This window comes from Oxyura jamaicensis, chromosome 15 (assembly GCF_011077185.1).
Source record: "Oxyura jamaicensis isolate SHBP4307 breed ruddy duck chromosome 15, BPBGC_Ojam_1.0, whole genome shotgun sequence".
Taxonomy (NCBI): domain Eukaryota; kingdom Metazoa; phylum Chordata; class Aves; order Anseriformes; family Anatidae; genus Oxyura; species Oxyura jamaicensis.
In genome coordinates, this window is record NC_048907.1 from 6,802,315 (window position 1) to 6,829,844 (window position 27,530).

General features: G+C 48.1%; 3 long non-coding RNA genes across 3 annotated transcripts; all 3 read left to right on the plus strand.

Moving 5' to 3' along the window:
• The first annotated feature begins 696 nt into the window (after nt 1–696).
• LOC118175124 lies at nt 697–8,872 on the plus strand. The gene is made up of 4 exons (XR_004754891.1): nt 697–880; nt 3,681–3,817; nt 4,446–4,589; nt 6,117–8,872. It is a non-coding gene; the product is annotated as an uncharacterized LOC118175124 (long non-coding RNA).
• Nucleotides 8,873–9,750: 878 nt separating this feature from the next.
• On the plus strand, nt 9,751–15,748 carry LOC118175099. Its single transcript, XR_004754873.1, has 2 exons — nt 9,751–9,816; nt 14,562–15,748. It is a non-coding gene; the product is annotated as an uncharacterized LOC118175099 (long non-coding RNA).
• Nucleotides 15,749–17,223: 1,475 nt separating this feature from the next.
• Nucleotides 17,224–27,086, plus strand: LOC118175004. Its single transcript, XR_004754843.1, has 4 exons — nt 17,224–17,394; nt 20,121–20,208; nt 22,027–22,091; nt 26,691–27,086. It is a non-coding gene; the product is annotated as an uncharacterized LOC118175004 (long non-coding RNA).
• Nucleotides 27,087–27,530: the final 444 nt, after the last annotated feature.

The window sequence follows — 27,530 nt, forward strand, 5'->3', positions numbered from 1 at the left end:
ATCAGAGATGCATCTACCCCAGTATCCTGTCTCTGATGGTGCCAGTAGCAAATTTTTGGGGCAAGATATAAGCTCATAGCAAGCCCCATGTGAGACTTCCCATGGCCCTTCCAACTCACGGCAATTTGCAGCCGAAGGACTTCCTGAGCTCCGAGTCATATCTGCATCCTTGTGTGTAATCATCCTTGATGGATCTTTCAGTTTCTTTAATTGCTGTTTGAACCCATTTGCGCTTTTGGCTTCCACGATACTGCATGACAATGAATTCTACCACTTAATTATGTGCAGTTTAAAAATATAACCATAAATCATAAGTCTTCAATTATCATAAAAGCCTTGCATTTGGATGAGATTGCCAGCATGGATAAAGTCTGCATAATTACATTTTGTGTATTATGTCTACGGAAATGGGAGCCTCATACCAAAGTGCAGGGGATGCATGCGACTCGTTTATGGCAAGGTCTTCAAGAGAGGCTCATTCAGGATTCTTCAGCTCTCAGCTGCCCGATGGCATGTGCTTTGGCAGGGTCTGGTTTATACAGAGCTGTCCATCTGTTTTCTTTTCCCCGGAGCAGCTAGTAGGAAAGGTTTATCCATCTTTTCAGGCTGCTGTGGTCTCTTGTGTTTAAGGGGAAAGGTCAGGGTAATGGATGCTTTTCCTGTGACTTTTGTTTCTCTATGAATTTGCTTGCTTTTGAGCAATTCTGCAGTTCTTTCAAACCTACCCACTGATTCCCCAGCTATGGCACAGCCTGAAGGAGCTTTCTTGTGAAAACATACACAAGCCTTGGGCTTGCTACTCACAGACCAAGTAGGAAAGCCTGGCTTTGCTGGGGAACTCTGCTGGGAAATTAATTGCTGGCCGGATCCTTACTGAAAGGTGAGGAAAGCTTATGCATGCTTTGAGGACCAACCTCAACCATTGCCTGTTTGTTTCTGTGCTAAGACAGACTAATAAGTGCTTGCTGGAAGAGAAAAGCCCAAAAAGGCTGACAGTGAGCCTGAACTGCCTGATTCAGCTCTGGTCCACCCCGTAGGCAGTTTCCAGGTGGGCTTCCATCTGTCAGAGCAACGTGACGGGGATTTTAATCCCAAGGCTGTGGAGCTTGTTCTGCAGAGAGGAGGGGACATGTGCTGTGTCCTCCACGCAGCTCAGAGAGCTGGATCTGCTCTGCTTCCTGGCACTGTCACTTCCCAGCAAGCGACTTTTGGGGTGACAGTGACAAGGGGCATGTAATTCTGTAATGTTTTCTGATGGGGAAAAAAACAAACAAACAAAAAAAAAAAACACTTTTTTTTCCTCGTGGTGGTGGTAACCCTGGCACCATGAGCTCCCAAGAGTTTCTCTGGGCTGCTTGTGGCCCTGAATTTTGGGGAGAAGAAAGGGGGCCTGGTTGTTAATACCTCAAGCTAAGTAAAATCATCTGCGCTGGCAAATTCTCCAGGAGATGTACAGTTCAGTGCTCGTCAGGCCAGGATATTAAATTAAGCAATTTTCATCAGATAACACATCTTCTGGTTCATGTAACATGTCCAGCAAATCACTGCACTCATAATTCAGCCTGATTGAAAGTGAGCTGCTAATCCATTTCACTTTGGAGACACATGGTAGCTGGGCAGCTCCTCCCGTTGGCAGCTTTGCACATGGACGTGCTCCCTTGGGTGCTCGTCCCCTCCCCGCGTCCCTCTGCGAGGTCAGGCAGATGGTGCCTGTCTTTGCTGACCCTTTCCATGCTAGGTAGCATGGCCTGGATTAGCTGCTACTCGGGGGGTCCTTTTAAGTGATGAAACCTGCATTTGGGGGAATTATTCTGCCTCAGTTCCCTCCCAGCAGATGTGGATGGTGGAAATCCCTAGTGAGGTTTGTCTCTAGGTTTGCATCCTATCGCTCCCCTCGGTGGCCCTGAGCTCCTGTCCCATCCAGAAGAACTTTGCTCTGGTTTTCTAATGAAAGCTGAGTTACCTTGTAATTGCATGGCTCCAGAAGCCGGGCCTTGAGGAAAAGCACAAATATCTGGTGTCACGAGGTGGTTCATGAAAGGGACAAGGGTTCTTTCCCAGGGTCAGCCTGTCTCTGAAGGAGTCTTTCTCCTGATAGACTAGAGATCAACATTCAGCTATCTCAGGTGAACTGGGTATTTTGACATTATGGACATCCATGGTCTGCTTGTGACTGCTTGCCGTGCACCTGCACAACCACCTGGGCTCAGAGAGTGGCTGTGCACCATAAGCAGTCTCACCCACCACATTTCTCTTATGTCAAGATGGAAAATACCCATTTCCAGAGCAAGAGACAGGAGCCAGAGACAGCCCCACACCTCCCCAACACAATTAGTGAACGAGACATGAGTTGCTTCATTAAAGCCGAACAACACTAGGCAACCACATCATTATAAAATACCCAGGAAATCCTGTAGCCAGGCAGACTGGTGACATCCCTCTCCCCCTGCAGAGCCTCTGTCTCCAAACCCCGATGACCTTCCGCTTGCTTGGTCTCCAAATCCTGCTGCTTTGCTGCCAGGCAAAAGCCCTGAGGGGTGGGGATCCGTCCCCTCCTTCCCCTCCATTTGAGGTCCCCCATTTTCAAAGCTTGGCTCTCTGCAGCCAACCCTGCCCGCTTGTAAAAAGGCCTTGGAGCAAAATAACGTGACAGGTGAACATCTCCTGTTCGGATGGGAGGGTTGGGGCTCAGTAACAAAGGGCCATGTTTGTCCTGGGCAGGCAGTGGCTGCAAGGGAGCAGCAGTGCTGGGATGCCGTGAACCAGCTGCAATTCAGCATGCCATCATTTCCTGGAGATATATATTGCAGATAAAAGGTGTCTGTCTATGTTGAGTCATTCCCTGTTGTTATGGCACTGCTGTAGTGCTGTATCCCTGTGTATTACCAAAGTTTGAACGTTTCACCTGTAACAGCAAGTTCTCAGACCTGAGTCCCCCATTGCTGTTTGCACAGTCACTCCGAGCTCTCCACCTGGGCTCTATCCCACAGCCTCTCATGGCATCTTACCAGCACATCCCTGCTCCTCTTGGTGACTTTGTGCTCTGCTGCCTGGGGAAGCCCTGCCCTAAGCTCCTTAAATCCTCTCATAGCTAAGGGTGAGTTATTTATCTGAGTGCCCCAGAGCTGGTTCAGCTAGGAGTCTTCAAATACCTTTGCAAATAGCACAACATTTCAGCTGTTAAAATCCAGAAGCCTTGTCTCAATAAAATTGCATTTAACCTGTTGTTGCCTTTATCAGCTGCTCTGGATGGAAAATCAGGTTGCAGCAGAGTCAGGTGCTTGGCAAAGGTTGCCCTCCTCTCCATGCTCCAGCTTCAACATCTACAGCTTTCTGTCGGTCTGGTCCCTACTAGCTGTGCGTGGCTTCATGTGCCACTATTAATTGCAGAGCAAATTAACCTTCCTCAGACCATATGTTGCTGCTGTAAAGTATGCAAATATGTTATTAGTGACTGTAAAAAATAAAAATAAAAGCGCAGTTGGACTCACGTTACTGCCAAAAGATTAAATGCCGACATTTAAAAAATTGGCAGTATTTCCACAACAGGACTTTTGTCGCGTAATGCCATATCTACTGGGATTATCCTTTTAAAAATTGGCAGCGTCCTCAGAAAGTGCAGCCTCTAGCTTATAATTTTTCCTTTTTTTTTTTTTTTTTTTTTTTTTTTTTTTTGGCAGCTGCTTGAAGAAATCTCCTTGCCATTTCCAGACTGGAGACCTTTTGTTTTCATTCAGCGAAGTACCAGTTCTGTAAGAGACAGCTTTCTCCACTCAGCATCTTTGTGACACCCATCGATCAATGACAGGGAATTGAAGTAAGAGGAGGGTGGCTTGGAAAATAAACTCTTCACATTCAACTGACGAAGTGGGAAACATCCGCTGCTGGCCTATCTCCACCAGCTTTGATGGAGCTGCGCCAGCACAGAGCTTGGCCAGGCGTCTTTCAAGTCATTATTCTTTCATTGGTTATTTGCTAGTCTATTGAAAGCCCAAGTTTTACATCTGCTGCCTCGTGGACTTTCTCTCCGCCTATTATGAACATGCTTTGGTTTTCTATCTGGCTTTCACAAGGCCTGGGTTGCGAGCCCTTGTTTAATGGCGAACAGGTTTTTTGTGCAGGTATATTCCGGGTTTGTCGTTCTGGAGTCACTCATCAGCAATGAAGTATTTTCATGTACCTGGAAAAAATTAAATGCAGAAAAATTTCTTATGAAGGAAAAACAGCACATGTGAAATCTTTTTGCTTTTTTTGTTTTCTTTTTGCTTCTTCAGTTTTAGTAGTCATATATTTAATAGCAGAAATTAGATGCAGAGGTTTTAAGCACTCCTTAGTCTGCCTTGAATTAGATAACAATTGATGATTAATATGATCAATTAAGATTAAATTATGGATAATTAATTAATTGCTTGGATAACATTTAATTATCTCACTGCTCTCCTTAGGCCCCCAGTTCCCAGCCACCCTGAAGCAGGTGCTCAACCCCCATCACCTGAGCAGAGCTGAGTTTGGCCTCTTGATGGGAGGAGATGGGACTGAGAGCTCAACCATGTCTTTAAAACCTGAAGACTGAGCCAAGCTGCTGAATGGTAAGTAATTAAAAAAGCCTATCAAGTCGCATTTTTAATGATTCTCAGTAGTTCAGTAACTGAGATTGTAGCTTGGTGGCTGCTAGTTTATAAAAGCAGGAGGTGAATTACAGATGCAGAATGCTCCCTGCCTGACAGTAAGATCCCAGGGAAGCCACAAGTCAGGAAGACATTTGGGTCTCAGGCATGATTAGTGTTTAGCACACACGAAGAGGAAACCCACAGCGATGCACCCAGCCTCCTGTACAACTATGGAACCTTTGAGCTCCTGGGTGGAAAGTGGTTTTATTGTGTGCAGGCAAAGTTTTGTGGCTATGGACATCCCAAAGAGGGAGCTTTGGAGACAGGGGACAAAACACACCTTGGCAGCAAGTCTTCAGGAAGATGTTTGCTCGTGGATGGATTACCTAAATCTCCTCAATGTGCTTTCCAGGAGGATGGCTGAGAGTGATGCTCCTGAAAGGGCAGCATCCCAGTTCCTCTCTGGAGAAGCTTGCCCATTGCTTCCGCAAAGAGCGGACACCACAAGAGCCCGTGGTGGCCAGCAAAAAAGGTGATCCAAAGCCCCTGATCCTCTGATAACAACAGTGGCTTGTAAGCAAGTTTGGGGAGGGTTTATCCCTCCTTCCCAACAGGAGTGTGTGTTTGGCTGTAAATTTCTTCCAGCTGTAAAGTCAGAGAAAACACTGATAAGCTCCCCCTGCCCGCCGGTCCCCCCAGCTGGGAATGATACATTTACCAGAGGTAGCTCACTGTACTGGTTCCCTGCTCCTCCACTTCTGGAGCATATGGAATATATTGTGGTCTGAGGAAAATATATCTTAAGAATTTCTCCTGTGTCTCTTTGGGAGCATTCCAGGGCGGATTACAGCAGGTGTCGCAAAATCAGTGGATTCCCTCTTATTCCTTGGGCGTTTAAAGAGGGCTAAGTGATGAGCCATGGCAAACTGCACCCAGAGCCACAGCAGACCTTTGCATCAGGCTCCAAAAGTCTTGTTGTTATTTTGGTTTTGGGTGAGACTAGCAATGGAAGCTCCAAAATAATGGAAGAGTGAGACTTTCCAACAAGGAGGGAAATGAGGAAATATAAAATATTTGCCTGGAAAAATCTTTTCCTGCAAAGCTTCTGATCCTGAACCATGATAAGCAGTTTCCATAATGTGTTATTTATTCTCTGCTGCCTGAGGAATAAAAGCAAAACACCCCTGTTACTCCCCTGCAGTAAGTGGGAGATGTGCTGGTAAATGTGCATTACCGGAGGTCTTCAGCTCCCAGCTAGTCCTCACTCCTGTAATTTTTTCTTTGAAGTCTGTAGCAATTGAGGTATTATCAGCATTTTTTTTTTTTTTCAACCAAAAGCCAGATCCTGAAGTTAGCCAGCACCTTCTCTTAGGGGACCCAGCACCAGAAAGGACAGAGTCATCCCCATGGGATAAATGTACTTTGCTTCTTTTCTTCCTTTTTTCTTTTTTCTCTTTTTTTCTTTTTTCTTTTTCTTCTTTTTTTTTTTTTTAAAATTTGAACTAGTGCTTGCAATTCACTTGGGTGAAAAGCAGGATGGAACTGACACACCAGCTAAGGCCACATCCATTACGGGCAGTCAGAGCTTCAGCTGCCAGGCTGATGGGAACTCATTGCTGAGATAAAGATCTGTGCGTTGACCCGTGAGGCTGAATTATCAGCTATATGGAAAACCACTGACCTAACCATCTTCCAGGAAAAGGCACCGCGTATTGGAAAGCATACAGAGAGGCTTGGGATGAAAATTGGGAAAGACAGACCATTTCTCCCACTGGAAGCTCTGGGACCCGCTGCGGACTTGGGGCGGGTGTTTCCAAAGTGCTTTCGTGTGGAGGAGTTTTCTCCAGTGAAGTTTTCATCGCAGCCCTGAGAAGGCCTTGATTTACTGCCCTCAGAGCATCCAGGATACCAGCATTGTGTTAGATTTCATGTCAACCTTTTGCAAAGGCAGGGCTTAATGCAAGCTAGACCTGTGCCTGGTGGACTTTCCTTCTGCCTCGGTACCTCCCTGCTGATCTGCTGCCTTTTCTGTTATGGCAGTCCTAACAAGTCCGTACCAAATCCATGCGCATAATTTTGCAGGGTGTCATCATGCATGCAGGGGGTGTAGAGAGCCAGACACGAGAAGTGATGACCATGAGCTAGCCTATGGTTAGGTTTTGCCAATACCTTTCCTTTTATATATGGCATCTGGGCATTACCAGGGTCTTGGGCAGATCCCGAGCCCAGGAAGGATGCAGGTCAACCTATTGCCTCTCTGCACTCCTCAGGGAAGCAGCGGAAAACCCCCTGCCCTGTTCTTGTGTTGGGGGGCAGAGGGTTCAATGTTCTCTGCAGAAATGCTGAAGCTTGCCTGGTGTCCTGGGAAGGCAGACAGTCACATCCCAGAGCATGTGGGTAAGATGTGGGCATAGAAACGGCACCAGTTCTTTGCAGGAAGAAAACATTGCTGGAAAAGTAGCAGTGCAAATTGGTCCCTCCCCAAAAAGGACATTAACTGGGGGGCTGTAAGGAAAAGCTGTTACACACAACCCTATTGTGTGTCCCAATGTATTTTGGCTGACAAAATCTGAGAGCAACTCTGGAGCCTCTCACTGAGGTGTGTGGGAAGATACTGTGCCCGGGGACAGGGATTCTTCCCAAGTTGCTCTCCTCATTTACAGACCATGTTCCTGCTGTCCACGCTCCTTCCATAGTCAGTGGAGAGTAATCTGTATGTCCAGAGGTCATCCTTCAAAACAGCAGCCCCTTTTGGTTCTCGAGGAGGACTAACTACTCAGATCTCTTCCCACGGCCTACAGCCATTGCCTGGGGACAGCCAAATTTTGATGGCCAAAGTCAGGTAAATGATTCCCAGACAGTATCAGGACTGAGTCCAGACACAGACAGGATGGAGCACTCTCAAACTAGGTTATGAACAAATCCCTCTCACTTGGAGTTTTTTTTGGTGAATTTGTTATTACGCTAAGAACATGTAAAAGCTGGGGAGGTGTTGAGCATCTCCAGGCACAAGAGATGTCTAAGGATGTAACAAAGTGTGACTTGAATTTCTTGCACCTTGCCAGTGAGCCGTGCTTAATGGGTCAGGCAGCAGAGGTGTAATGAAATCAATAGAGTTTGCTTATTGTTTGGTTGGAGTGGAGATCTTTGCAGATCCAGAAGCACTGCTGTATGTGTCGTGCCCCCCTCTTTCCCTCCAAGTTTTCTGTTCTAATGAAAACTTTTTGGGTTTAACCCTTGGGAAGGCTGTGATTTGAAGGGTAGCTGCAAGAGAGTCGAGGTCTACAAGGATGTAATGTGTTTGGCATGGTTTGTGCTAGGAAATGTCTGCGAGAGTAGAAAATAGGAGCTGTGTACAATACACCAGGGAAGGGGCTGAGGCCTGCAGACAGGGCTGCAGGCTCCGGCTCTAACCCCGGCTTGACAATTGATAGAGAAAAATCTTGTGACTGCTGTCTTACAGCACTAACGAGGAACGCGCGTTCTCTTCTGATCAAAAGTCTGAAACACAACGTGCTCTCCCTGCCCGGCCTCTGATCTGCAAATACATCACTGGCTTTTATCACTCATTTTTTCTTTATCTGAGCGGAGCTGGTCTCAAGCGCTACAACCTGATTATCTCTGAGGAGGTTGCCAAATGCATGTCAGGGATCGTTAGACGTAATAATAAAGGAAGCAGAAGGAATCAAGTGGCTTGAGTAGGAAATCAGAGGGAATTCCTGGCTGTGGTCTGGTGAACGCTGGGACCTGCCTGCAGCATTGTGTGACAGAGGGGGTCACAGCTCATGACTCGTAAGCCTTCTCAGATCAGTGATATATTAAATGAAAATGCCAACGTGTGTTCTCTGCCTCCCAAAACAATACATTTACATACACGCATAGCAGCTAGGAGAACAAGCAGTATTAAAAGTAGAACTTAAATCCCTCTTGGCCACCCCAAAAGTTTGTTAGCCTTTGCTGTTCAGCCCTTGGCTTTGGGTTTATTGGCACTTCAGGGCAGGGCTAAGGAAAGATTTGGTTTCCCTTCAGTTCACAGAAAAATAATTGATGGCACTGCTAGGTTTTGGGATGAATTTGAAGATAAGCAACAATATTTTCCAGCCAAGAACCTTCTATTCAATTTGAAACGAATTTCATTCTGCATTCAAGCGATCTTGAGAATCATTTTTCACAGAAAATAGAAAGACATTTTTAACTAAAAACTAGTCTGTAATAAGAGGCTTTGCTTTAAAATAAAACACAATGTTTGGGTTTTCTATGTTGTTGAGCTTTCAGAATTATTTGTCTTTAAAAATGTATAATAGAATGGTTTGCACTGATTGAATTGCCTTTTATTTTGCTTCAAAATAAAACTGGCAAAAAAAAAAGTCATTTAGCTCTAATCAAGTTCAAATTAATCAAACCTACTTAGCTACTGTCCTGTAGCTACCAAGTAAGCAAAGAGGATCTTTTCCAGGTAGAGAAATGGGGCTCTGATATGAATTAAAGGTTTTTTCTTGGTCTTGTAACTACTTTCATAGAAATAGGATAAAATCAGAATAAAAGATCTGGGCAAGAATTGTTCTTCAAACAAAGTCATTCTAAATTAAGTGAAGTTTCTCAAAGATTTTAGCTCCTCAGTCTCATTAAACTGGACTCTGGCACCTAAAATCCTCTCTAGATCTGGATGGAAATCCTCTTTGTCTTCTCTTCACGCCTCTCTCTCTGTTTCAATAGTGGTGCTTGCATTTCCTAGCAGTCCCAGTGCACGCCTCGGTTATGGCAGGAGGTCTCGGAAGAGCCTGCTCCAGAAGCCTCTGGTTTGTGGAGGGCTTTTCATGGTGTTTTCCTAAGGTCTGAGCTGATCCGCGAGGAGTGGGGCTTATGGAGCTCGGTTTCCTGTGGCTCGGTGTCTCGCGGTTGGATTATCGCATGCCTAATAAGGTGTGAGCCCTGATTGAAACATTTCCTGAGGTTGGGGCCTTTTGAATATTTCTCTCCCAAGTGCCCTTTCCAGCATCTAACAGCCCCACTGAGCTCCAGCTGTGGCCCCTCTCCCAGCGAGGGCAGAAATACAGCCTTTTTCCTCCATCCAGCTGCCTACAGACATCAAACCTAGTGAACTCCTAATGCTTCTGAGGCTTTTTTTTTCCGTCCAAGCTGATTGAAATGGAACCGTGAATTTCAGAAATTATGACTGGAGGGAGCTGAGGGACGCACAGGAATGGTTCTTTATGAATCGTTGAGAAATCAGTTTTGGGTTGAGATCAAACCTGGTGTGCTTCACCCCAGAGGGAAGCTGGGCGAGAAAGCTCCCATGTAGAGGAAAACAGTGAAGGAGTTTCAACTCTAACAGGGTTTAACCCACAATATAGTAAACCTGGATGTAGTAAGTGACTATTTAGGACCAAGAAAGGCAAGGTGGAGCCACAAGAAAGCATCAGACCCACCTTAGGACAAGAGTTACGAGCTGCAGGGGCTGCCCTGGCATCTGTCTGGTCCAGAGGCTGGGGGGATGACAAGGCTCCCTGAGCTATAGCACATGGGACCTTCAAAATCTTGCCTAGGAAGGTGGCTTTCTCTTCCTGGTGTGTCTAACTGCTTGGAGATGAGCACTGACTTAATGATTACCTGTGTGGGGGCATGGGGATGTGCTGGCCAAAATATCCCTGTACTGGGGTATGATTCGCTGCTTGGGAAAGGAATTGGCCTGCAGGAGTGGTTTAAGCTCTAGAAGAGTTGTTTATTCTTGAGAGTCGGGAGAGTTGGAAGAGTGCTTTATTGAAAAAATAAAAATTTTTAAGTTGTGGGGCTTTTGAGTGCCTGCTAGAAATAAATTACCTGGATTCATTGCTTACCTCCAACTCCCTGCATTTTTTCCCCTGAAACAAGCTACAAAAATATTCCTGGTATCATTGATGCTTGCAAGCAATCCCAGGCTGCAGAAGAGGCTCATTTACTATCTGGCTGGATCAGCCGAGACCCCGGGTCTGCTCTCCCCCAGCGCGGGCAGGGAGGGCAGCAGGCACACCAGAGCGCTGTCAGCAGCCGGCGGCATTCCCGCGGGGACCGTGGCACCTTGTGTGTTTTGACAGGGGACAGGCTGTTCTTCTGCTAATAGGCTGTTGGACACGGTGTTCGGGAGGAGAGGGTGGGAGGTTACAGACTGCAGGCACAGCGGGAGGCTGGGGACGCGGCCGTGGCACCTCCACCCTCAGTGGCAAGTTCTGGGATCGATGCTCCTGTGTGTTATTGATCCAGGGGGGATAGATCTGGGGCTGTGCTGCTGAGGCATAGGGGAGGAAGGCTGGAAAATGCAGTTCACAGAGTCCCGGGGCAGAGAGGTGCTGTTTGGCTGGCAGCAGGGAAGCAGGGAGCTGGCTTTTTAGGCTGTGTGCCATCAGCTGCAGTTCAGGGACCCTATCCAAACCAGCAGCTCCCACCTTGGCTTCTGCGCTTGATCTGGGTTCTCTCCAGTAGCAAGAGCTGGCTTCCAGCTTTTTTTTTTTTTTTTTTTTTTTTTTAGCGAGAATTTACTTCCTACATTTGTCTTTCCTGATGAGGGGAGGCAGAGGAGGAGAGAGGCAGGGCTGTTTGTTTATTTACACACACTGCTTCTGCTGTGCAGCCCAGAATTGCAGAGCTTTAACTGCTTCTGTTTATGAGATAACCCAGAGGGGAAAAAAATCTTGACACTTGCAAGGTTAACTGCCCTGAAAATCCCAGAAAATAGTCGGTTGGGTGGCCTTTCCTGCACATATATATAGGGATGCAGGTTTTATTTAGGCAATCCCATGCTGCATGTCCAGCATGCAGCAGTGATGGGGAGCGATCCCTGAAGTTCACAGGGAAATGTGCCCCCGAGAGCTTCATCCTGCCCCCATCCAAGAGTGACACAGCTGGACCAGAATGAAAATCACCCCACAGAGAGCCAATGGACCCAAACCAAGGGACACAGAATGAAGCAGACACAGCCCCATTAGGAAACTCTGCACAAGGTGTTGCAGTTGGGGTGCCAAGCCAGCAAGCCCATTAAAATCCTTACCAGGGGAGCAGAAGAGCTCCTTGCGTTAGCATGTGTCGCCTTCAGGCTAAGATAAATAATAATAATGAGGACAATGAGTGATTTAGAGGATTTTACTAGAATAATTAATGTTGATTTATATCGCCAGGTAGCAGAGAGACAGGCTGCGGTAGAAGTTTCTGAATGAGACAGGGAAGGGGATGACAGTGGGGAGTGAAAAATGAAATGTGATTGCTAAAAAAAGCAAGTGGAGCTGGCTTGAGCATCGAGTGGAGCAAAGCAGGTGACATAAATAATACCAGCATATCTGCCGTTCTCCTTGACAGGGATCACTCATTCTATAATTAGTCAGAGTTATTAGCGTTCTCAGTTGCTGTATGAGCAGACATAGGGCTCTGTAAGACAGAAACTAATAGTATCTCTTCATCCTATGGAGATAATTAAATGGCAATGAGGGGAAAAATAGTTTAGTCTGGGTAAAGAATGACTGCATGACTCTGAGGGTGGGCTTCGTGGGATCAAATTAAACCTCTGGCTGGAGAACACCGGGAGGAGAATAGTCTGACTCGATCCAGCCAGTGACTGTGCTGGGACGACCCTTCCCAACCCCAGGGACCCACTGGAGTCACCAGGGCTCCCTCGGGTCTTCCCTGGGGTCCCAGAGGAGCCAGAGAGCTCTGCTTTGCCATGTCCCAGGCTGTGAGGCCCCTCCCCACTGAGGGTTCTGATCCCAGTGTCCTCCTTTACCAGTAGGTCTAGCATAGATGTGCAAGCTGATCATGCAAAGACCTTGGGACTCTCTGGGTTGATCCTGCACTGGTGTAGCTATGGGATCTTGGCCATTGCTTGCAAGGAATTCAAGATGTTGCTGGCCAGCATCATCAATGGTCATCAGCCAAGCTGTCACCCTGCTTGCTGGGCTGTCAAGGAGCAGGAACATTTCTTTGCCATGGTTCCACTGCTTGCTCCTTGGAGCAGTGGGAGCTTCCACGCATCTGAAAGTAATGGTGTTTTTTGCTTGTTTGTTTTTTAAACATGAACTTCATCTGGCAAAAAAAAACATTATGGAAACAAGAGGTCGGATCAATGCAGAAGTATCTCTCAAACTCCCTCCGCTGGTAGTAAGGGCAGGCAGAAATCAATGGGCTCGCTGGCCCGTGCAGCTGGCTGGCTGGAAGCAATCCCTGTAACCAGCAGCTCCACATGTCCTTGAGATGGATTACACAGCCTCAGGGAGCTGGATGCCCACGGAGGCACCCAGAGCATCCCACCCATGTAAGTAATGGTCTGGTGGCTCACAGGGGCTGGCTGCTCGCCCAGCGCTGGCTGTCCTTGCATGTGCAGCATCACCCAGCAGCTTCTCCCTGCCTCCTATCCAGACTGGTGCTGCTGGGGCAGAAATTCACTGGTATGGACATGGGAAGGGGATGCTGGCAGCCCCCCTACTCCCAGATGCACAACAAGCATCAAACTGGATGGGGCTGGGGGATGCAGAGACAGAAATTGCCAGGGGGCTGGTCCTTTCTGCAGACCCCCAAGCAAGGGGCCACAACTCAGCCCCAGGGATGACCATGCAGGTGGGGTGGGGTCTTCTCGGACTGCCACGGACCGGCTTTGTAAAAGTGACTTATCTAAAAAGCACTGGGACCTGGGATGTTTGTAGGACAAAGAAGATGGGGAGGACTACAGAGGCACTAGGCTGGAAGGACATTAGGTACAAGAAAAACAGCGAACCAGCCTGGGGACAGTTAATTATTGATTGCAATCTTCCAGCATGGCATAATGTGCTCCTGCCCCCACTGTGCTGCTTGTGTCTGATGTCTTGATCCTCCCTCTGGCCTCTCCTGTGTAACTGCTGTGCTCCCAGCCGGCAGATGGGGAAACTGAGGCACAGCATGGGTCCTGAGAAAATGTTTGAAACTTGATGCAGAATGGCAAAGGGGGAAAAAGATCTTGCACGTTGCAGGCCCACAACCTGATAAATCTGGTGGGTCCCAGTGTGGAGACTGCAAGGTCTGCATGTACCCCAGGCTCAGCCTCCCTGGTCCCAACCACCCCAGCCTCTTCTATCCCATCCCAGTGACTTTGGGGATGTGGCCAGTGGGATGTGAGCAGCTCAGCAACTTCCCCCCATGCTGCAGCAGCTTTGCCGCTGTCCCTCCCTCACCCAGGAGCCCAAAACGACATGGTGACTCACTGCTTTTCCACGGACGCTCTTGCCAACTCTCGAAATACTCGCTGTTTTTCTTAGAGCCTTGGCTCCTGGAGCCATGTAATTACTTGAGCTTTCATTTTCTTTAAATAAAGCCCATTTCTAACAGTCATGTTTTCAAAGAATAGGCAGAAAATGGGACCTCTTATGAGCTCACAGGCCACATAATGAAGACCCCACCTTCATTCATTTATTTTTTCTTCGTGTCATGGTTTTCACAATCTGCTCTTGCAAACTGGGCTTGCTGGAAGTCCTCTTTCTCTATCCCTTAAGTCTTGCAATGCTGTAAATGATCCCAAGCTTGTTCCTCAGGTGTGTTGACATCTTAGGTCTGGAGATTTTGATAATTTATTGTTGATATATTCTACCTGGTGATGCACAATTTTGTGCAAAAGGCAGTGAGGACAGGTAGAAAGGCAGTAAACCCCAGCCTATGCAACAGACCTTTGCTGGTATGGTTTGTCTTGCATGAGCATGACTTGGACCCACCACTTGTTTTGAACCCCATCAGAAAACCCTGATTTTATGCAGGTTGGGTTTGATTGTCTCCCAGAAGAGCCCAAGATCATTATGAGCTGCGTTCATAAAGCATCTCTTCATTGCCTACCCCAGGCAAACGCGATCCCACACTGCGCCTGTCCCACACAACAATGTTCTTTGGCCCGACTTTGAAATCTCTTGCCCTTTCTTTTCAGCTCATTTCCCCACTCCTTTTAAAAGCACCTTTCTGGTCCAGGAGGAGCTCCAAGACCTCCCAGTCTCTGTGCAACCAGTAGGTGAGACAAAGACGATCATTTGATGCTGGATGCACTACGAAGAAGCAGCGATACCTGGTGACAAGGAAGGTACTCTGCTGGTCCCACCCACAATTAAGCATCAGGAACATGAACAGGATGAAGGTGCGATGAAATGATCCCATCCTGGCAGTGCTCCAGCTCCTTTATGGGACACCAGGGACTTCAGCCAAGAGACATGCAAGAGCAACTTGGTGTTTTCCTTGTCCTGTTGATGAGCTTAGAAGATTTTAATTCTGCCCTCAGACCCCCAGCATGGTAGCCAGGGTGCATGGGCAGGGGCCCAGGGCATTGCCTTTTGAAGCAATCCTCTTATTTTAACAACCATCACCGGTGATCTCCAGCAAGTGAGAAGCACATGATTAGAAGTAATCCAGAGACATTCCAAAACACATACTTTCTGGAGGGTGGGTTGCTAGCGTTTTTAGCAACATCCATCATCGCAGTGGCCAAAATCACACGTTCAAATTGAGGCCTACAAAATATGGAAAAGTTTAAATAATCCTTGGAAGCAGTCCAGGAATCGGTCCTTCGGTCTGTGGGACCTTTTATGAATAATGCTGTAACACAAGCCCTGTAATGGCAGCCCCAAATCCAGCCCTTTGGTTTTCCTGTCCGATTTTCCTGTTCCAAGAGGAATGACTTTGATTTTGCCTGGGGGTAACAGCAGAACTGGTTTGTCCCCAGGCTGGACCAGCTTGGATTTGAAGACCTCAGTTTGCAGGAACAGGCAGCAATGTGAATTTTCTCCATTTGAGGTTTCTCAAGGCCTGGATCTCCCTTTTACATGTTATTATTTACACCTCTATTACATAACCACATAAGCCTTCTGTCTGCTGCAGGAGATGTTCCCCTCCCTCTGCTGGAGGCCAGATTGCCCTGCAGTAGCCAAAACCTTGGAGGTGCAGTGGAACTGCATGTTTTTCTTCAGCCCTCTTGCATCCATGCTGACATCTGATGTTTTAATTTCTTGAGGCCATGGGACAGAGGAAGAGGATCCTCTCCACTGTAAGGGCCACCACGGTGACCTGCCTTTAGTGTGGCTGTGACCCCACTTTCCAGATGGATAGCAGGAGAGAGGGACTCACTGTAGAAAGAGATCAGCTTGGATCTTCAAAGGGAAAAAAAAAAAATAATAATAATAATAACACCAACCACCCAAACAACTAACCAAACAGAAATCCTGCAGAACTTTCTCACTTCTGTTTTCCCTGTTCCTCAGCAACAACCTTAAGCAGAATCCCCTTTGCCACTGCTAAATGGAGGATGAAGAAATAGACATGGGAGGCTGTTTTTCCCAACCATCTCAGGAGTCTAAAGTCTCTGGAAAGGAAGGGAGAGGACAGATGGGAGCAGAAAGCACAGCCTGTGGGCGTATTGCCACACTATAAAGCCCTCTGGCACAGCAAAACATCCTGCATCCATAATTCTCCAGGCTGGCACCCAGCAGCTGCTGCATGGGGTCTCGATGACACCCAGCATCAAGCCATACACACATCTTCCACCCACGACGAAGGCGCCGATGTAGCACATTAACGCATCCTCCTCCTTCATGTCAGGAAAAAAATTGAGGCAGCTTAATAGATGTTCATCCACTGACCTGCAATTTGTGCCGAAGCAGTCAAGCACCTTCCACTTCCTTTTTATGTGGTTTTAAATGTTTTTTAGAAGTATCTGTTTATTACAGCTCAATAAAGTTTTATTTTGCGAAAAACCATGATTGATTTCCTCTGCTTTAAACAACAAACAGTCAACCTCCCCGGCTAGCACCTCCTCCCTGATTCATAAAAATGTGTTAACAATTCATTTAAAATTCATATACAAGCCAAGCACAGTTTATTCATGAAGTTACACAAATTAATACAAAGCAGCACACTGCCTAGGCCTGGCACGAAGTCAAAGCGTGCTCTGACGGCCTCCCTCTGCTGCACACTACGGCAATGTGCTCCTGGAAGCTGCCCTCGTGGCTGGCGGCTCCAAGATCAGCAGATAGAAGTCCGAGTTCCTCCTCCCCTCCTTGGTACTGGCTTTGGTCTGCACATCTCACGGATGCCATGCAGAGGAGCGGAGGTGAAGATCTTGGGCTGTAGGAAGCCTTGTGTGCCTTTAGTGCCTGTGCGTCCTCCGTGCATCAGCACTTGTCTTGCACGTGCCGTGGTGATGGCAGCATCTCTCCTTTCTGCTGCGTAGGTGCCGGCCCAGGGTGGATGGGCAGGGATGACAACCAAAGCATTGTGAGTCTGCTGGTGGGACAGGATCATTGATCTGCCTGTGGTGGTGGTCGTGCCCTTGGAAGTGTTTCCTCAGGGGGGTTTTCCAGCCCTGACTCAGGAACCCCAGTGTGTGTCCCACCAGCCTCTCCCCTGCCAAGGCAGGCACCACTGTGAGAGCAGGCACAAGGTGGTGACCTTGTGTATCCTGCTGGTGGACCTTAATTTGTCCTGTTGTTAGGCCACCCTCCCTTTTTTCTGCTCTTAGATGTGCTTCTGGCAGTACCCTAAAGGCACTAATTGGCCTTAACTGCACTCAGCAGCTTCACCTGGGACACCCAGCCACCACCTCTTTCCATGGCCCAGGACTTGTATTTAAGGAGAGCCCTCTGCTTTACCCCTCTCTCTCTGTCCCTGAGCTATGTTGTAGGTGTGTTTTTAGCCCTGCCTCCTGGATAGACCTTGGACATGTTCTCATCTCCTGCCATGCTTTCTGTCCAGACCTGGAACCTCTTCTGTAGGGAGTCTGTCCCTAGCCCTCCTGGTTGGCCTTTGGATCTGCACTGTAAGTAATCTGTCTGTCCTGGCTGGACCCAGAGTCTCTGCTGTAGACAGTGTCTCCACTCTTACTTTCTGATTGACCCCTTGTAGTACATTTGCGCCTTGTCTCCAGCCATGTCTCTGTTTTCTTTTGCTCTGGGTGGACTCTGGATCTGATTCATCACTTGTCTTTTCTGAGGCTGACAATGGCCCTGCTGTGCTTGGCACTGCAGACATCATCCTGCTGGTGAGGGTGCTGCTTATCCTGGGATAAGTCTCAGCTCCCAGCTTGCCCACCTCGTGGGGCAGCTCCCCAGCAGGCTCATATCCTTCAGCTGAGGCCACCTGAGGCAGCAGCACGTCCCCTCTGCTGGGCTCTCAGGTGTCCCCTACAGCCCCTGGAGTGGGATGTGCAGCTCCAGAGGGCCAGCTCTGGCTGGTGTTGGTGTCCTTGATGCAGAAGAGCCTGGGTCCTGAGTCATGAAGCACCTGTGTTTCTGCTAACGGGGCAGGAAACATGTCCTGGTGTTGGCTGAGGCAGAGTTAATGTTCTTCGTAATATCTGCTATGTTGCTGTGTGATTTAGGAGGAAAACGGTGCTGATACCTCACTGATGTTTCAGTGGTTGCTGAGCTGTGCTGACACTAAATCAAGGACTTTTCAGCTCCTTGTGCTGCCCAGCTGGTGAGGAGAATGGGGCTGCACAAGCTCAGCTGGCCATGCTGCTCTTCCTGAGATGCAAACACAGAATGTGGCCAGGCTCGCTGTCATCCATGCCCCTGTGCTGCTGCCAAGCCTGTGCAGAGGGTTCCCTGTGAACCTGCCCGGGTACCACCATCAGCCCCTTTCCTTGGGGTATGCAGCAATGGGATCCCAGCTCCTTGCCATCAACTTTTCCTTTGCAAGGGCTGGTATCATACAATTCTAAGAGTGATGGTCTCTGGGGAGAAATTATTTTTTTACGTTAAATATTTTAACTAGTGTTTAGTAATGGATTCTTTTTGGTAGCACCCAGTATAGCTCTGCAAATCTGCTGCCTGCACTGATTCATGGAAGCTGACTCGATCTATTGAAATGTGTTTGTTTAAATAATTATTCACCTTCATTCCTCCTCTTTCTTCTCTTCCAGAAAAAAAAAAAAAGGTCAACAAAGACAGCGTTGAAAAGCTGCTTTGTATGGAGAGCCTAGGGTCTCTCCCTCCTCTGGCACTGCCAGCACAGCATTTGCCCCTGTGCTGGCACCTGAGCAAGGTGCTGAAGAAGCCAGGGCTGTTCTGGGGGAGAGAGGGCAGCACAAGGTGACAATCACACCAGGGCACATTGATCGTCCTCAGTGAAGGAACCTGGAAGCGGCAGCAGGGAAAGTGCGAGGCCAGGCGGGACTTGAGCAAACATCCCTCGCTCCCACTGCTCGTGCCTTTCTGAGCAGGGAGTGTTCAGCTCCAAGGAGAAGCTCAAGTGTCGCTTGATGTTATCAATAAATTGTCAGCCCGAGCATCCCTGTGTCGCCAAGGGTCACTGGCTGTGGAGCTGGAGGCACTTTTCCCCCAGGAGGCGTGGGGCAGCCAGCGAGGAGGATCCTGAGCGTGCAGCATGGAGCAGAGAGCATCGGCTGCCCTGCCTGGGGGGACGGGTGAGGACACCCATGGCCCCGAGCTGCAGCCTCTTCCACGGGGACCCTGCAAGATCTGTGCCTGACAGCATCAAATAGTCAGCGTGCTTGCTCCTTCCCCCTCTTCTCCGCTGACCTGTTATCTAAAGTGCTTTCTCCTGCCTCCAGCAGCTGAGTTCCCTCATGCTGGGGGAGACTTGGTGGCTGTAACCTCCTGGTAAAATCCACCCCTTCCAGAGCACGTTGGGCTGACCATGAAATGCAGCAGCCACACTTTAGCCCTAAGCTCAGGATCCTCTTCCCCAGGGCAGCCAAATCATGTGGAGATGCTATGTCATGGTGTGCCTTGCCCAGGGCTTCCCACAGGGCTTGGCGTGCTCCTTCGCAAGGTGCCTGGTCTTGTCCGCAGAGGAATGCGGTTGGAGTTTGGCCCCAGCTCGGTTTGCATCAGCTGCAAGCCCAAGGGGAACCCTGGGCACTGGCTCCCAAAACTCCTGTGCTTCTGGGCGAGGCAGGACCTGGGCTCAGCTTTGCTTTGCAGGCTTGTCTCCTGGAGAGCAGACCTGTGCTGAAAAGTCTCTGTGGGAATACTCGGGTTGTTCCCAGCAAGACGTATCTGCTGCTTGGAGGAGAGAGGAGGGGATGAGGTAGGAGACATTTCACCAGCATCAGACAGGTTTTGAAAAACCTACTTGTTTTCAGCCCAGCTGTTTTAGTCCAGCTGTTTTCAGTCTTCTGGGGGTTGCAGGTTCCACACACACAATTCCCTTGGGTTCCTGCACAGGCATTTTGAGTTTCTGATCAGTTTTGCTCTCTTCGGGCATCTCTCATGGATCCCTTTGTGTCTGTGGCTCCACGAGGGGCTGATAAATGTAGGCTGGAAGCTTTGTTGTGTAGGATGGCCATACTTCTGCTTTGCCTGAGCCACATTGCTCTCTGGCTGATGATATACATGTGCTACCTTCAAGTCTAACAGCACCTGTGTCAAAAAATCCTGAAGTTTTGGGTACTGTGTTGATGATTACTTGTTTTACAGGTTCATTACAGAATCTGCCAGCAATGTCAGTGCTCAGTAGCTGGGAGCTGTATTTTCTGAGGTTAGACAAGAAAGTATTTTAGACTTTATTCTTCTTTTACAGCAAAGACTGTGAAAGACTAGTGGTGACAGAGCAGAGTCCCAGCTCACCCATTGCCAAACCTGGTCTCAGTCCAGAACCGCACTCCAAGGTAAGAAATGATGTGCTGTGTGTCTTAGCTAACTTACAGACAGCTTTAGGTTGCTATTGAATTGTGAACCGTGTGTCTCTTAGAGCCAACAGAGCAATATTTTGGGGATGGCCCTCCCTGCAGCAGCAACTCTACTGCCTGATGGCAGCAGACAGCCACGCAGTCAGCTGAGATGAGACACTTCTCTGCAGATGGTTAAGCTTAAGCAAAATGCATCTACGCTACACTCTCTCTTGAATTAAATTCCAGTCGTTTTGGGAACCTATTGCTTAAAGGAAAAAGTAGATCACATTTCATTAGATGATGCCTGAGATGAAAAACTGGAGCTGGTTTTATAGAAAACACGGATAATTTTCTCCCAATGTGTGTTATTCTTTTGCAGAGGATGGGGACTGGGGGGAATCCTTGCAGATGAGCAGCCCCTGATGGAGAAAGGGAGCGAGGGTGAATGCAGAATGAGCAAAGGCAGTTGCTTGCATCCCAGCAGCACTGGCAGAAGGCACCGAGAGCTGCTGCTGCTCCTCTTGAGCTGAGAGATGCAGCTTAACCCTGGGAGAGAGGTGGGAGTACAGAGGTAATGGTGATCGGCAGGGTAAATGCTTCATGTCCGCTGGGTTCCAGCTGAACATGTACTACCTGGGCTTGTTTATTTATTTTTTTTTAGAGGGGGCTGACATAGGATTAGGAGAAAAGCAGGAAAAAATGTTAGTGCTAGAGATGAAGATTCAGGGAAGAGCTGAATTGCAGGTAGGTGCCACTCCAGGGTGAGCAATGAATGAAGGATACATGTAGGTGAGAGTGTGATGAGGGCTGCTGTGAAAAATGAGGAAGAAAGTGGGTGGTGGTGGTGGTGGTGATGGTTTTTTTGTTGTTTGTTTGTTTTTCTGATCCCATCCTGAATCAGGAAAAAAGCCAGTATCCTACAATTTCTTCACATCCAATTCCAAAAGGAAAAATTGGCTTTTAGAGCAGTCAACAAATTCCACTTTGGTTGAAAAGCTGATTTGTTTTGAATTGAATGTAGAAAATGAATGTCAAAGAAAAGTCACTTTGAAGCAAGAAAGTCCATCCTTTTCGTTGGGAAAATGTCAAAAGGGCACGCTGACATTTACATTTTTTTCTCTCTCTCTACTTTGTTCCCGAACAAAAATTTGCCAAAGCCAAGAGGGTGTCATTTACTGATGGAAATCTGTTTTGACAAAAAAATTCCAACCAGTTTCATGAGCCATGCACAAACATTTCCACTCCTGATTCCAATCTGGATTTGGCAGGGAGTGGAGGGTAAGGATGGGGAGGGGCTATGCAGTTGGGTACCCATCAGGGTTGTCTCACCCTGTCAAAGGGTGAGCTGCTGGAAGCAACCTGCTTCCAGAGTGCTTAGACCTGGGTTTGCTCTGTTTGGTTGGGTAGAATTAAAGGAAAACCTTTAATGAGGAATGTTCGAGGTGAGTCATGTTAGGGATAGATAGCTGTTGATTTAGACCCCAGATGGGGTGGCATACAGTACTTTTGTACATTAACCTAACTACAACCACTAGTGGTAGTGGGTGTCTCAGGGTGCATGTGTCTTGTTCAGGACTGGTTCAGAAATGCATCTGGGTGTCATTCAAGCTGTAGCCCATTGGCATCTTCTATCTGACAATGTGGACTGCAATATCCTTGGGAGCAAAGTTGGCAGAGGCTTTCCTTCAGCTGGGCTGCAGTGCAGTTGTAGCTCACCTGAGCAGGCCAGCAAGGGTAATACATGGCGTTTCTGCATTGTATGGGGGTGTTCTGCCACAAGACCTGCTTTCTTACACTTTTTTCTTTGTGATGCAGTTCCTGGATGATGGATGAGATACCGAATGAGGACAGAAACCCTTCTGACTCTTGCTGAGGGAAAGGTAAGTGCCTGCTTCAGCAGTTCCTTTGCTTCTGCCCTCCTTGGCCAAAGGCTGGCACCTCTAGAGGTGACTGAGGAGGTGGAAAGGCCATGAGGAGCCCGGCTGTCCTCTCATTACAGCGAGAATAAACATTAACTTAGACTAGACATCACTTTTAGGTTGTTGAAGCTAAGTAAGATTAATTCCCATCCAAGCATCTTGAGAAATGCTGGTGCCTTCGGGGGAGCATGTGGAGCTCTCCCTTCCTTGGAGGAGACCAGGGTGTGGGTGGATGGAGGATTTTTGGGAAGAAAGGAACAGATCCACATAACCCTGCCCTTGTGGGTGACACCACCAGCTTGCCTTTATGAAGGGAACGTCCTTGATGACCGCAGGCCACCGATCCCAGCCAGCTCCTACCTGCTGACAGGGTGCCGCTGCGATGTGTGACAACCACAGATGGCTCCTGGAGGGTGCCCGTCCCGGTCCCTGCCCGTTCGTCTCACTGAGTGGCACCAAGGGAAAGTGACAGCTGAAGCACCGCCTGACCAGGCAACAAAAACACCAGAAAAAATGCAAAAGGGAAGTTTGAGAGTTGTTTTTTTCTTCTATGACCAGCTCATGTGTGCAATATTTTGATATGCCACCGTTTCCCCCTTGGCTCAGCTGTTCTTTGGCATTACTTATTTGGCCAAATCCTACTCGCCCTGTTTTAGAGATTCATCTGAGCTCTTGTGGCTCACTGGCCAAGCCTGTGACAATGATCTAACCCTGCTCAGGGTTACAGGGACCTGAGATTATGGGAATTTGTGTGAGAACATCTATTCACCCCAAATCTTCAGTGCCAGTTCTGCTTCTCTTCTCCCTAGTGTGTCCCAGCTGGGTTGGAGGCAAAGCAATTCGCCTTGCATCACAGGGGTTCTTCCCAAACCATTAGCTTGGGAATTGGAGATCCAAAATAATATTTAGGTGTCTATGAGGTCTGGTTACTTGCCTATCTTTGGGTGTTTACAGCCCAAAATAAAATATTTTTGCTGTAGCTCATCCCTACATCACTTAAATCCAGCATACGTGAAGGAAGAGGTTTTCAAGTCTCTCTCCTGCTACCCCACAGTGGTATTTTTAGTTGTGGTGGTGCTGAGAACCCAACCATCAGCCTGGGCACAGAGACCACAGCTTGGCCCATGCTGACAGCCCGAAGCCAGCACCTACCCCCAGGAGAAGGGCAGCCCAGCTTGTGCGTCAGCTCGGTGCATGAAGGACTTGGAAAGGAGGAGGAAAAAAAAAAAAAGCAACACGTGAGCACAAGGGCTTGGACGTTACCGGGGAGAAAAAAAAGCCACAGCGGCAATAAAATTAATTTCCTTCTCTAATATATACAAGACTTTCTCTAGGAGAATTATGACCCAAGCTGATCAAAGTCTGTAAGTGGTACTTATGCTATCAGTTTCACCCCCTTAATGCCCTCCTGTCAAAACAAAATCCCTTCGAAAGGCTTTGAGGAAAATCACATGAGCATAATGGCTTTCAAAAAAATGGCCCTAAGTACTCGGTAACATATACAGAGAAGACTATTAGATCGGCTGGTGTAATTGTACTTATATTTGAATGTAAACATTCTTATATGAGCAAGTTACTGCTTACCCACAGAGCGGAGCACAGGCGGATCGGGCTGAAAATGCTTCGGTTATCAAGGGAAAGGGGAGGGCTGGGCAGCAGTGGGAACTTTGCCCTAAGGCAGGATGGTGATTTTGGGCAGAATTAGATAAAAGGAGAAGGGAAGGATAGGGCTTATTAAAGAGCCATTTGGAGATGCACAAGGAGAGGGTGAAATTCAGGTGGGGTGCAATTTGCAGTGCTATGCTGCTCCCAGGTAGGAGTCGGACACGTCGAGCTATCTGATCTTTTATCTGTTGTAACGTGTTTGTTTGAACATGTTCTCGGTGGGTTTAGTGCTGCTCTGACAGCTCTGGGAACCGCAGTCCTCCCTGAGTTCCCAGCAGGGAAGTGCCAGGCAGTGCTGCGAGGGGCAATGGGGAGGCTCCAGGCTCTGCCAACAACCATCCCAGCCTGCTGGGTACAAAAAGGTCCATTTCTCAAATACCCAGTTTTCAGGACTGTTAGTACTGGGAGGCTGAGCAGGCCACAGACCCGTGGGGATTGTGAACCTTCAGTCTTTGTCTGTGCACAAAACAGAGCTGGTTTCCATCAGCTGAGGATTTGCTGATCCACCTGTAGGGACACGGGGCCTCAGCATCTTTACATGGGTACCACATTGCCCTTGGTATCAATGATTGTCACACAACTTGCTTCATTTGCAGCTCATGATATAAGCCCCACTCTTTTCCCATCACTATTTTGGATCTCCTTTGCTACTAGTAGCAGTGCTTCAGGGATGTTCCATAGCTGGGGAGGGATGGAGAGCATCCGTGGGTTCAGAGGGAGCCTGGAGGGTCTTCGATGGGAAGGATGTTTGGGCAGATCCTGATGTTGCACAAGTGAAACTGAGCTTTCCTGGTGACTTGGATGCTTGTGGGTGGGACAGCTGTCTCTGAGGACCAGTGCCACTTCTGTTTCATCCTGTGCAAACCAAAAGCAGGCGCTGAGTGCAGCACTCATTTCTTCAGTCCCTCTTCTCCTCTCTTCCTCCTCCTGTTTGCATTGCCTCACCTTACAGGTAGAGACCGAAAGTACATTCTTTAGAGTCTTCCTTCTCTTTCTCAGGGTTTCCGCCCTCTCTTTGTGCCCCCAGGTCCACGCACCCTCTTTGCCATATGGCTTTTCCCCCTGGGGGCACCAGCTCAGTCTACCCCAAGGTAAGACCAGGTCAGCTAGGCAAGGGCTCTTTTTTCTTTTCTCCTTTGACAAAAGCCTGAAATATTTCAAAGGCTTTCTCCAAAAGACAAAATAATACCAACCAAACCATACGGTTTCTATTACTGTTTTTCTGGTGAGTTGAAAACAAATCTTCCCTGGCCATCCCTCTTGCACCGCAGCAGAGACAAAGTCTGCTGGAGTCAATGAAAAGATGTTCATAGATCAGGCTCGTCGAGATTCCTAACATCTCATAGAGGTATTTCCCTATCTGTCCCTCTTTCCTGGACTTACTGTCTTGCTCTCCCTTTGGAGGAAATTCCTTTCCTGGTGATAACCATGTCTCTAGCTCATATTTCCTCTTTCTTGTTGACAGTTTTAAACCAATAGATTTATGAACTTTGAAGTAATAGAAATATTTAAGACATACCTACTCTTTCCCTTATCTAGAACAGGCTGGGATTATTCTTCTTCTGGACACTGCACTTGTAAAGGGAGACATTTGCCTTTCATCCCATCTTCTGGAAAGCCAACCCCACTTTGCTTAGTGAGGGCTTTGGTAACCTCTGGTTATTGATGTGTAGCACCAAGTGTTATTACCGGTTTCATCCCAGTAGGTCCCAGTGTTTTTTTACCACCTTTTATCCCAGCTGGGACTGGTGAGGTGAACCTAGATCTGAGGCGATTCCAAGTTGTTACAGAGACCAGGGAAGGAAAATGAAATTGGTGAAAGGTTTAGCTTTGGAATGATGTGATTAAAAGGTCTTTTTCTGGGGGGTTCCCATATCTCTGCCCCCTTTGTGCATGATGCTCTAGGGTGGGAAGACCAGATTCTTCACTAGGAATTACCTGTCAGATGCAAAGTGTGCCATGCTTCTTGAAAATAAAATCCTGCCCACACAGCTGTCTTCCTGGGATGACAGTGTCTTGGTTAAATGGGGCAAGGAGGGGGCTGCAGCCCATCCCCACAGCGTCTGTCCTGGGGAGACAGGTCCAGCACCACCAGCTCTGCTGCAGCATCGCTCTCCCTTACACACCAAGAGCCTGCTGAGTGTAAATTCCTCCCTCAAGGACTTGGCAGATAGGGACAGACTTTCTCCACCTTCTTGCTTTCTCTTTCTGCTGGGTCCCTACTGAATAGGGGCAGAGGGAGGAGATCCTTCCTACAGCAAGTGCTTCTGGCTGGTATACAGGGGCTGCATCCAAGAAAAGTGAACCCGTGGGCTGATTTAATGCAGCCAGTCCCACAGGAGATGGGTTAAAGGGAATTACAGAGGCACCAGCAGCTTCCCACAGTCACCTGAGCACTGTGGTCTGGGGTGGGTGAAATTACCCAGTGCTAATGAGCAATGCCTCCCAGTGCTCCCACGGGGCAGAGGAGGAATTGGGCAGGTAAGACAACCTTGTGTTAATTTTTCTCATCTGTAATGAGCATAATTTGGCAAACTTCCACTACAACGTGTCTTTAGCTATGGTTGAGCTTGGGAAAGGTTTTACCTGAGCTCCAGCAGTTTGGGACCCTGATAATGGTGCTGCAAATGGATAAAACACTAATGTCCCTGTGGTGTGCTGGTGTTGGGTGTGAGGCTTTCCTTTTCGTGCTGTATGCCAAGCAGATGCTAGGAAGCTTCTCCAGCATGATTCTGAGATCACATATTCTGCTTCTAGACAGCAGGACCTAAGGCAGGATATTCTGGAGGTATGGGGGAAGGCAGGAGAGGACCCTTGGGTGCCACAGGTGGGTGCGAGAGGGTCAGGGGTGCTCTCAGGAGAGGGATAGGATGACCATAAAAGTGCTTTGCCCAGGTGAAAGAGGCTTGGATGTGTTATCCAGAAGCATCTGGGGTGCCAGAAGGTGGCTGCTGCAGATCCCCCCTGGGGATAAGAGACCTCCATCTGCCCCACCTCCAGCCTGCTCACGGTCCTCTCTGAAGATGTCTCCTTGGTGGAAATGGAGCACATCAGCTGGGTTTGTGCCCAGATGGACACGGATCTGTAAAAACAACATTTACCACTGTGGTGAGCACCAGACTTTGTGGCTTTTTAATGTTAGTGTGCTTGTCCCCCCTCTGTAGCCCTGGCCTCTCCCAGATGAAGAGCCTGAGCGAGAGGCAGCACAGGGAAATCACACACTGGCGTTTCCCCAGCTTTATCAGCTGTGGGGCTTAAAACAAATAAATCATTTTCCGAGGCTATAAATCCCAAACCTTTCACCAACTCTTATAGTAACGCACATGTGCAGAACAACAGCAGGCTGTTTATCCAAACTCTCCAAAGCCTTTGTAGCAGAGCTGATGAGTTTGCAGCAATGTGTCTCGCCCACCGGCTGTGGGGCTGGGAGCTGAGAGCATGTGAGGGGAAAGAAGATGCTTTCCCAAAACCCAAACTGGGATGTTTGTGGAAGAGGCCTTTTTTTTTTTTTTTTTTTTTTTCCTCCTCTCTTCGTGCTTCATTGCATGGTGTTTCTTAGCTGGGATTTTTCCAGGTCATCCTTCAGAGCTGTAGAAATTGGTACTGTAAGGGTTAACCGGGTGTGTGAGGATGTTCCTCTCTCCTCTTGATCCTCAGGTCTTGGCTCTGTTAAACATCTCTGCCTCTCTTTTACATTCAGCTCCTCTTTTACAAGGCTGGGCTCAGGAATCTCAG